Source organism: Mastigoproctus giganteus, chromosome 1 (genome assembly GCF_048544385.1).
Source record: "Mastigoproctus giganteus isolate SK-2022 chromosome 1, ASM4854438v1, whole genome shotgun sequence".
Classification (NCBI taxonomy): Eukaryota; Metazoa; Arthropoda; class Arachnida; order Uropygi; family Thelyphonidae; genus Mastigoproctus; species Mastigoproctus giganteus.
The window spans coordinates 164,475,977-164,488,119 of record NC_143575.1 but is presented as its reverse complement, the minus strand read 5'-3'; the positions used below and the strand labels follow the sequence as shown (position 1 = coordinate 164,488,119).

The following is a 12,143-nucleotide window of genomic DNA, read 5'->3' as shown; positions in this document are numbered from 1 at the left end:
GTATTTGGTGAAACACTGTGTTACTGGAAAAGGGTATTGTATCCAATTTCTTCACCAAACTGTCACCAAACATGCACCTGACAATAGCTTTTGCATACGGGAAAATCAAATTTTCTGCAATAGTATGGGCTTCTCCAGCTTTTGCTATTTCATAACTTACTAAGTACAATGCTTCAAGTACTTTTTCACTGTCTTGATTTCCAAATGATATATACAAATCAACATTAGATGTTTTGATTTTTTGCAATTTCTGCTTAAAAAAAAATCAACTGGATTTTCTGCTCATAATTTTCGTGTTTTGTTTCTAAATGATGAGACAAGAGGGAAGGTTTCAAACTACTATTGGCAAGTACTTCTCTGCAAGTGACACACTGTGGGCTTGGATAGTCCTCATCTCCAAGAAATAAAAAATCAAATTTAATATAATCCTCACTATATTTCCTCTTTTTACTATTCATTTTCATGCCAATATTTTGAACATCTTTGTATTTAGGAATTTTGACAAGCTGAATGGATTTTAAGGGTTTTTTGGTCATTGGGGACGAATTTGAGGGATGATTTTGATTTTGCATCTCATTATCTTCTCATTAATTTGATTTTCATTAAGCATAAAGAACAACATCATTGTACTTTATGCTTCCAGTCTTCAACCAACATAATGATTTTTAAAGTTTAAAAATACTATGAAAAATACATGAAAAATACATTTAAAAATACATGTTAAAAACACTTTAATACTGTATAACAGGGGTGGCCAACTTAATTTGTAATGTGATCTACTTTTTTTCTACAAAATGTGTAGCAATCTACCATCTCAAGAATTTCATTGCACATGGCTAAAAAAGTTAATCAACACATATTGAAAAATGTTGTTTATAAATTTTAAAATTAAATACAATTCAGCATTCTTATTTTAAATTCATATGTATTTAAATTTTCAATTTATATGAAGTTTGTGTCTTCATGCCATCTGCTTAGCTTTCAAAATCGGGGATATAATGTGATAAGGCCAACTGTAAAGAATCTTCTGTATGCAAGTCCGTAAGAGTAGAGCGATTCTTCATCTTTGTTTGTTTCAAATACGAAAAGGCCGATTCACATAGATATGTGGAATGAAAACAGGGATTTAAAAGTTCATTGCATTTTTTCACAGTTGGGTACTTTTCTTGGTAAACATATTTCCAAAAGTCTTTTTTTTCTGATGATCTGGCTTTTAGGAAGATATTGTTTTGCAATGTAATAATTTCATTTTCAAGTAATATTTTCTCAATGTGAAAAATATCGGCAATTTTATCTGCAATTTGTTTCATATCTAAGTCGACATTAAATGGATAAGAAATATACTGAACAATGTCTTCAATTCTTTTAAAATTGCTGAATCTGGTTTCAAAATCATTCACAACTTTCTCAATTTCAGAAATATATTTCTCACTATTATATTCAAAAACAGGATATTTTTGCAAATTATCTTGCATATTCGCAAAATATGCAAGATAATTTGCAAAATTATCTTGCATATTTTGTAAATTATCTTGAAACGCAGAAAGAGGAACTATAGGAAATTTTGGAATTGGTGAAAGAAGTGAAAGACTTGTGGAATTTGCAGAATCTCAAGGACTGTCAGTGATGAACACTTTTTTCAAGAAAAGGGTGAACAGAAAGTGGACATGGAAGAGTCCAAATGGATTAACAACTAATGAAATCGACTTCATCCTCACTAACAGAAGATATATTGTGAATGATGTTACCGTCCTGAATAAGGTAAATGTTGGAAGTGATCACAGAATGGTAAGATGTACACTTGATATAGATGTAGGAAAGGAAAGGAAAAAACTGACTCGAGTAAATAAAACAAAGGTCTTTGAGATAACAGAGGAGGAGAAAAAGCAGTATGTACTGGAACTTAAAAACAAGTTTGAGCTTCTGCAGACTGCTCAGGACCAAGATATCGACGAGGAATATTACAACTTTCTGAAAGTGATAAAGCCCAAGAAACCTATAGGGAAACAGAAATCCAAAGAAGAAAAAATTAGTCAAGAAACACTTGTCATGATGAACCGAAGACAACAAATGAAGAGCAAGAAAAACACTGACAGGGAGAAAACTGAGTATACTGAGTTATGCAAAGCCATTAGAAAGAGACTCAGAGAGGACATAAGAAGATTTAACACAAGAAAAGTAGAACAAGCATTAAGGGAAAACAAAGGATTTAAATCAGCAGCCATGAGCAGTAATACAGAAAGACAAATGATACTGAAACTGAAGAATAGCGACGGTGTACTTATAAACAGCAGAGAAAGCATAATTCAAATAGCAGAAGACTACTATAGAGAATTATACAAGGAGCGAGGGAATGATACCAGCAGTGGGGAAGATGGATTGCAAAGTAGCAACACATACGACATACCCGATGTTCTTCCTGATGAGGTAGAACATGCATTGAAGAAAATGAAGAATCGGAAAGCCCCGGGGGAAAATGAAGTTACTGTAGAGTTGTTAAAATTGGGAGGAAGAGACATAACACAAAAACTGGCAAGGCTCTTCACAAAGAGCATTAGAAAAGGTGTGACGCCTAAGCAGTGGAATAATGCAATCATAGTTTTGCTGCATAAGAAAGGAGATAAATCAGAAATTGGAAATTATAGACCAATTAGCTTGTTATCCCACATCTACAAGTTGTTCACAAGGGTCATTACTAACAGATTAGAAAGAATACTTGATGAGAATCAACCGAAAGAGCAAGCTGGCTTTAGGACAGGATTCTCAACTATGGATCACCGTCATGTAATATCACAGCTAATGGAGAAAGCAAATGAATATAAAACACCATTATGCCTGGCATTTGTGGATTATGAAAAGGCATTTGACTCCATACAGCATAAGGCAATGTTTCGGGCACTGGAAAGACAAGACATAGATACCCCATGTATTATGATTTTGAAGAAAATATATGAGAGTGCTACCTCCTTTATTAGACTAGACAAAGACAGTAGCAAATTTAAAATCGAGAAAGGAGTTCGACAAGGAGACACAATATCTCCGAAGCTGTTTACTGCTGCCCTTGAGGAAGCTTTCAGAGGATTAGACTGGTCACAGAAAGGAGTCAATGTGAACGGAGAATACCTAAACCATTTACGATTTGCAGATGACATTGTGGTTATAAGCCACGATCCCAAAGAATTAGAGGAAAATCTTAATCAGTTATGCACAGTTAGTAAGGATTTTGGACTAAAGATCAATATGGCTAAAACAAAAGTAATGATGAACAAGTATGCCACAGAAAGGGAAATAATGATTGAAGGAGCAGTAATTGAAAAGGTGGATTCATATACTTATCTGGGACAAGTTATTAGCTGTAATAATGATAAATGGCTGGAAGTCAAGAGAAGAATAAATTTTGGATGGATAGCATTCAGGAAATATAGTCACATACTGAAGAGCAATATCCCAGTTTGTCTGAAACGTAAAATAATGAATCAATGTATACTCCCCACCATGACTTATGGAAGCGAAACTTGGGCACTCACCAAAAGAATGGAAGAGAAGCTGAGAACTACACAGCGAAGAATGGAACGAATTATATTGGGAATCAGACTGTTAGATAAGAAGAGAAACACATGGATTAGGCAGCAAACTCAAGTAAAGGACATTCTTATCAAAACTAAAGAACTAAAATGGTCTTGGGCAGGACACATAGCTCGAAGACATGACAGATGGACTAAGAAAATAACAGAATGTTATCCAAGAGGAGCTAGAAGAAAACCTGGAAGACAAAGTCGGAGACGGATAGATGAAATTCATGAGTTTTTGGGTAGTAAATGGATGGCCAGTGCTCAAAACAGAAGGAACTGGAAAGTTGCTGGAGAGGCCTTCATCCTGCAGTGGATTGAAAATGGCTAATGATGATGATGATTTGCAAAATTATCAATTTTTTTCCCTTTTGAGATCCTTAGCCATTGCCAAAAATTGATATTTATATGCAGAAGTACTACTAATCATGTCACCCACATTTTTATTTTTTCCTTGTAATTCCAAATTCAGATCACTTAATTTACAGGTAAAATCAGCCAAAAAAAAGATCACACAACCACTCTGTATCTTGTTGCTGCTGATAATCATCTCTCCTTTCATCAACAAATTTTTTAATTTCATTCAGTAAATTTTGAAATCTCTGTAGAAACTTACTCCGACTCAGCCATCTCACATTGGAGTGTAATATCAGATCTGGTTCATTTTCATCGTTGCAATTTGTTTGAAAAGTTTCCTTTGAAGAAATTGTCCTCTGATGGAATTCATGATTTTGACAGCTATGTCCATAACACTTTTAGTATTTAATCATCTTTTGCTGGCTAACACTTGTTGGTGAATGATACAGTGGTAACTCAAAAAAATCTGGGAATTCATCATCCTTTTGGCACAATGCAATGAATCTGTTCAGATGCCCTGTCATTGCTTTAGCTCCATCTGTTATTATTGATACCAGCTTAAATAGTGGTAATTTAATTTTTTCAATAAAATTTGAGTGTGTTAAATATATCAAGACCTCTAGTTCTTTCTTTTAATGAAACCATACCCAGCAGTTCTTCTTTAGTGGCAGAATCATCAAAAACCATACAAACAAAAAAGAGAAATTGAGCTGTATCACTGACGTCTGCAGATTCATCCAGTTGTAAAGAAAAGGACACACAATTCTATGAGCATGCAATTGTTCACTCACATTTTTACTCATTTTTTTCGATGCATCGCATCACAGTATTTTGAGATAATTGCAGATCTTGAAGAGCACTTTTAATTTCATTTTTGTTCTTAAAATTCTCAAGAAGGGAATCTGTTATTTTTAAAAATGCATCTTTGATGAATAGACCATCAGAAAATGGCTTGCATTTTTTTGCAAGAAGATGACTCACTTTAAATGATGCTACAGTTACTGCTTTAGATTGTAAATTAGGTGTCGTGAAGAAATTTTGTTGTGCGAATAATCTGGATTTAAGTTCTTTTAATTTATTTTTTCTAAGGTCACTATTAGGTGGAAAATCCGATTGGTATTTACCATGGAGTGCGTTGAAGTGCTTTTTAAATTTCCTTTTTGGGTATAGCCACAGTAGCATTGCAAATCAAACAACAACATTTTTCTTTTATCATTACAAAAAAGTATTCTTGTTCCCACTCGATGAAAATGATACATTTTATTCTTTTTATTAGTGTTCATTATAAAATAAGCTAAATAAGAATTCGACACATACACTATGCTCTCTACAACATAACTGTGCGAATTTTCTAGACAAGCCTAGGCGACAAGAGTAGTCAAATGGTTCAATAGATTTGTAATAAGCATATGCAGTGGGGTGCATAATAATAATAACATTTAGATTTTGACTAATCTATTTTTTATATATATTTAAAATTTGTTGCCATCAATGGAAATTAAAGCCACGATCGACATGTTGGCCGCCCCTGCTGTATAACATTCAAATCCAACACAACATGGCATGGCACAGCGATTGGCAATGTCTACCGGAGTTTGACATTTGTCTGACACGTGACTGAACGATGTGATACATATCGGTACATTCGCACACAATAACCCCACTGACACCCTGTCATGCACGCTTGCTATGTAAGGGTGCGTGACTCAAACCATAACTAAATATAAAATTTGAATCGAACCACATAAATTAATATTAAAGTAAATAATCCAAACTAACTGTAGTTTACAAAAATATATCTATGTAAATCTAAGTAGATGCCATTGCAGAATTTTTAGTGCAAACCCCTGGAACATTTTCGCGAACCCCTGGGGGTTTGTGAACCACTGGTTGGGAACTGCTGAACTATAGAGTTTTATTACATGTTCTATAAAGTTATAGCCTTAGTAATTAATTGATAGATAACTATATTTATTTTTCACTTCTGTTAATTACAAAAAAAGAAAAAAACTGAACACATCTCTCTCTCTCTCTCTCTCTCTCTCTCTCTCTCTGATTTATGCTCCCTTAATGTATATATTCTTGATGCACAGAAATTAATTTTCTTCATTCCTACTGCTGAATCTGATTCGGTAAGCATTTTTCAAAATAGAACTAGGATTTTTGCCTCAACACTGACACTGGTTTCTGAATAATATAAATGTAATATTCTGTTAGCATTTAAATCCTGGGCTTGTTTGGCTAGATATGCAACATTTAAAATAAAAATAACAACAACAAAACTTGCCAATTCGTCTGCATGCATAAAATATTATATGCAGCTTGCCTTTAGCAGCTAAACTATATTTCAAACTTATCACTTTTATTTAATAATAATTAAAAACATTTTCCTACATGGTAAAACAAAGCCATTCTCTTTAAAACCATGATTATACAAATGTAACTTAAAGACATAACAAATAACAATTTCTTTGGCTAAGTTGTCCTTAGTCCTTTACTGATCATTAGTAAAATACAAAACAATTAATTTAACTTAACAAGAAACAATAAAACTCAATATGGATACCAGAAATCCTACAAATAGACTGATGAGTCTGATACCAGTGGTAGGGAAAATTAACAGGCACATAGATATAAATGTCATTCTAAAGGAAACAAAGAAAGGTTTTTATAAAAGGAAAATCATGCTTAACTATGTTAGTTTTTTGGCAATCATTCATGAGTGAGATGTTGGAAATAATTAATGAGTCCCTTAGGGATCAATGCTGGACTAGTTCTGATTTTCTTAAATAGCAGTGACAAAGACATGTAGTAAATACAGTGTGAGATATCAATGTTGGGAGGGTGATTAATAATGATCACCAAGTATCACTCCTGAATGGCTTAGATAGGATTGAAGGATGGTCAGAAAAATGCAACTATGTTTTTATGCTGCAAGCAAGAAATAACTTCAAAACACTGTACATTTGGAGGGACTGAATTAAAAACACAGAAGAAAAGGATTTGGGTTACAATATAGGTACAGTAGAGCATCGATAATCCAAACTAATTGAGACCAGGGATAGTTTAGTTTGGACTTCAAATTTGTTCGGATTTTCAAACTTATCAAAAATACTGTTCTGGAGACTGAAAAAAAAAAAAAAAAAAAAAGGTTTAGTAAGTTTAGAAATAAAATCACCAAGTTGTGCTCATGTATTTTTTCATAGGTAACAAAACAAATGGAACTTTCAGCCACAATAATACATATGTATAGGCTTTAACGAAATAATTACTTATGTTTTGCTGCACCATTTTTGAACTTTGTTTCTTTGCTCTCTCACCATGTTCAGCAAGTGTAGCTGAGTTGGACAGCATTCACCTTGTTGGTTACCAAATGCCATCACAGTCTCTAGAGTGGCAAATGCCTCAGCATGTGTAGGCCCAGTGTTGATGTCATTTTCTTCATTGTTGTTTTCATCCATATCATTTTCAGGAGCTCCAGTTTCTTTTACATTCACAATTTCATTTTCATTTAAAACAGGAAATCCTTTAGCATGAATATCATTTTCCATCCACGCCCTTGCACCACCTTCATTGCAATCTTCAAACCCAGGGATTGACTGAAACAAACAGATCATCTCATTCAGTACTTGCCCCTCATCTCACTTAGTTCAATTCTGCTCATTTCCTATGGTTTCTTCTGCAATAGACCACAGTTTTTTCTAAGAATTTTTTAAATTCTGCACAGTGAGTGATTCCCATGCATCAGCTAACATGTAGCAACTGTCCTTGAGACTGAGCTTTTTCGAAAAGCTATGATGCTTTCTTCGTTGCTTTCTGCTAAAAGTAAACAATGTAAGACTTGTTTTTGATGTGAAAACATCTATGGCGGCACTAGAATAAAATTGATTGGTAGCGAAATTTTCTTATAAAAATGACGCAATTCGTTCGTAACGAAATTTTCTTATGAAAACGACATCGCTTCCTATTAGGTGGCTGTTAGATTTTAAATGACGTCACTTCCTAAAACCATTTAAAAATTTAAACAGTTTTGATTCAAGAACGCAACAGAAAACAATCACTTGAACAAACAACAATCACTTCTTGCAGTAGTTTTTGGTTATGATGTCATACTAGTCTACAAATGGATTTTTCTAACTACTGAATTGTAAAAATATAAAATCTAATGTCAGTTAATCTATAAGAGTATTTCGAAGATGGCTAAAACTCCAGCTGAGTGAAATCAAGAGAAGTATCCGAGAATAAAAGCTTCAAAGCCACCAAAGAAGCCTCCCATGTCGACAAAAGAATGAGTTCAAAAACATAGAGAACGGAAAAAAAAAAAAAAAGAAGCAGAGTTTAATAAAATCTGTTTCTCAAGATTTTGAGAAGCAGATTTTATTTAACTCTGAAAAATACATTTGAAGCCCGTTACTCTTCTGAATCAATATTAGTGACAGCATCAACGTAATTTACATCATTTCCGTTTCACATTTTCGTCAAAGATGTTTTCATATAAAATATCTTTCATGCATATGGGTACAAACGGGCTTTTATTTTGTAGATTCTCTTCAACTTTTCATTGACTCCCTGGTCCACTGGTCGTAGGAGTGCGATAATGTTTGATGAAAGAAACATGACCTTGAATCCGTCATCTATTTTGTTTAATGTTTCCACTGAAGGATGTGATGGATAAGAAAGACATTGTCCAGGATAAGCAAGACTTTGCCCATTTTGCCTTCTCGTTCACAATACTCCTTGACATTCGGAATAAAATTGTGGGTAAACCATATCAGATTACAAAGTGTTATGTTTAGTTGGTACTGTATGTATATTAATTAAGCTATGTATGTAAGTGTAAATTTATTTTTATTTTGCTAAACTGTGGATAATATTCTTCTGATTTTCACTTATCATTTAATTTTGTTAATTTGTAAGGTAATAAATGTGTAAGTTTGTGCTTTTTATCTTCATTTTTGTAGCCTATGGATAATATTCCTTCAATTTTTGCTTATTAGAATTGCCATTTAATAGGATAAAAATCCAAACGTCATCACAACAATAACTGGTGTTTACTGTAATTATTTTATGGCACCAGCAAAAAAAAAAAAAAATATATATATATAATAAATAAATGCTGGCTCGTTCGGATTTTCAATGTTCTACTGTAAGCAGAGCATTGAATTTTGTGATTACACCATGAAATTCTCCACGAAGTGTAGTAAGAAGGATCCATGGTATCCCTGATGATTTATTGAACATTTTCTTATAGAAATAAGGTCATCATCCTACTGTATAAAGTAATTATGAGAGAGAGAGAGAGGAGAGAGAATCTTAAAAAAAAAAAAAAAAAAAGGTTCTTGAAAAGGTGCACAGATGGGCAATCCAACTGGTAAGATCTGAAAAAAGATGCAAACAAATAAAAATGCTTCAACAGCTTTCCAGGTGAATAATAGATCTTTACTGAATAATTCTCTTATATTACATGTACAGTGAAACTTCTCCTAACGGACACCTCTCGTTAACGGACATCTCTCTACAACGGACATTTTCAAATTCCCCAACTCACCTCCATTGGTTTTAACGTGTTTGCAGCTTCTGTCTAGCGGACATTCTCTGTAACGGACGTGGGCAGGCAATCTGCACTGTTTCGTTCAGATTAGCACTTAATTTGATCTCCCCATAACGGACAGCGGGCGAGCTCACAGCCCTTTTCTAGGAACTTTTCTTCCACGTATTGCCTCAATCGTGTGTTTATTTTCTATTTCCGATTCTCTGAATTTTATCAAGGTTTACGTTGCGGTTCTAAACCCTTTTTCAAGAATTTTAAGGCACGTGTAAAACTTCTGATGAATTCGGTGTGTGCAGGGGGGGGGAATTATGGTCGGCCTTTCGTCTTTTCAGTTTCAGTTTTGTTCAGTGTCGTGTGAAGTGCACAATGTTTTCTCGTAAACATTTAACTTTAAAAGATAAAGTCGAACTCATTAATGCGTATGATCGGCAAAAAAATAGTGTTTGCAATCTCGCTGCAAAATTCAAAATCGGGAACACGCAGGTAAGCGACATCCTAAAGAAAAAAAATGAACTGCTCAAACAATTTTGGCAACACAGAAATGATCAGGTTCAAAAATCATTCCTGAAAACTGTTGGACTTCAAATTTGTCGCGCACGTGCAATGTGCACAAAGTCCAACCAACAAAAAATTCCCATTAATGGGCTTATTATTCGGGAAAAGGCTTTGGAGGTTGCGAAATCTATGGGAGTAAATGAGTTCAAAGCTTCTGTGGGATGGCTAGACAAGTTCAAAACTCGGCATAAAATTTCTTGGAAAACCGTAAGTGGTGAAGGTGGATCTGTTGATACTGGGGTTGTAACAGAGTGGACCATCAAATTGGAAGATTTATGTCGTGATTTTGAAGCTATGGATATTTACAACTGTGACGAAACAAGGTTGTTTTTTAAAGCTCTTCCTGAAAAAACAACGAGTCTAAAAAAACGAAAAGTGCCAGGGCGGAAAAATTTCTAAGGAATGCTTGACTGTACTAGTGTGTACAAATATGCTTGTTTGTTTGTTTGTTATTTTAGGAGCATTACCAACTAAGGCCATATTGCTCCGGGATATGCGGTGGTCATTCCCTGACCTTTCCGCATCCTCCGTATTTGGTGGTGAAGGGCTCGAACCCCGGTCTAATCAAGAAGCGTGTGCTATGCACTGCTGCTCCTTCCCACCTGGCTACGGAGGCGCCACAAATATGCTGGGAGACTTTGAACAACCTCTTGTTATAGGAAACCCACAAAATCCTCGTTGTTTCAAGGGCATAAAGTTGAATCTTTTGGATGTTGACTGGTGATTCGCTCATGATATCTCGTGGATGACACGAGATATCATGAGCGAATGGATAAGTCACTTTAACCAAAACATGATTCGTCAAAACAGAAAAATTATTATTTTCATGGATAATGCTGGATCTCACCCACACATTGAATTGTCCAACATTCAAATCGTTTTTCTGCCACCAAACACATCCGCAGAGTGTCAGCCCTTGGATCAAGGGATAATAAAAAATTTTAAACTTCACTACAGAAAACGTGTTTTAAGACATCTCATTGCAAACATGAACGATGTAACACGTGCGAGTGACCTTGCAAAGAAAATCAGCATCCTAGATGCGATTCAATGGATTTCCTCTTCAGTAAACGCAATTAGAAAACAAACTGTTGTGAACTGTTTTGTAAAGTCTGGCTTCTCAAACGAAAAAATTGAAGTTGTGAACAGCAATGTGGAGCATCAAGAACAAAAACTTCAACATCTATTGATAATGCACGATACTTCCGCTACAAGTGACCCTGGCTACAAAGATATAGACTCAAACCTCACTACAGAAGATGGTGCTCTAGATATCAACGACATTATCATCGATATTTTACAACAAGTTCCTCATGAGGGTGAAGAAATGAAAGGAGGTCATTCTGTCGGAGAACATATTAACGACGAACCACTGATGAAAATAGAAGAAGTGCTCATACAAATCAATCGTTTAAAAATGTTTTTCGCCGCTGAAGAAGATACTGAAGGACTTTCGATGGTTTCTTCACTCCAAACAAATGTTTCAAACAAAATTATCAGCCGGAAGAAGGTGCAGAAGAAAATAAGTGATTACTGTATGTATTTTTCTTAAGATAAAGTCATAATATGCATAGCACAATTGTATGTATATTATTTACAAAAATATTGTGCAAAATCTGTATATAATTTAATTTAATTTTACATTAAACGTTTAACAATTTTTCTTTATCTCTTGTGTATGTAACTGTATATTATTTACAAAAATATTGTTCAAAATCTGTATATATTTTAATTTAATTTTACATTAAACGTTTAACGATTTTTCTTTCTTTTTTTTTTTTTCTCCCTCAGACTTCTTGTTAGCGGACACTTCTCTCTAACGGACACATTTTCGTTCCCCATGGCTGTCCGTTAAAGGGAAGTTTCACTATAATTGAATTCATTTTTGATCATAATTAGATCATATTCCAGTCGATATCCATTTTTGGATATCGACTGGACAGCAAATTAGGAAATTAATATTTTAAAATACACAAAATTTGCAAAAAAAAAAAAAAAAAAAAAAAAAAAAGAATGTCTCTTCTCATCCCCACCCCTCTTTCCCGGCTGCATTAAATGAAATAATAAGAAAAGTTTAATTCAGGCTTGAATCCTCATCTTAAATGTTTAAT

General features: G+C 34.2%; 1 protein-coding gene across 2 annotated transcripts in view; it reads right to left on the bottom strand.

Moving 5' to 3' along the window:
• LOC150091236 (rho GTPase-activating protein 12-like) overlaps positions 1-12,143 on the bottom strand; it is a 308,288-nt gene that overhangs the window by 58,693 nt on the left and 237,452 nt on the right. The window lies entirely within an intron of this gene.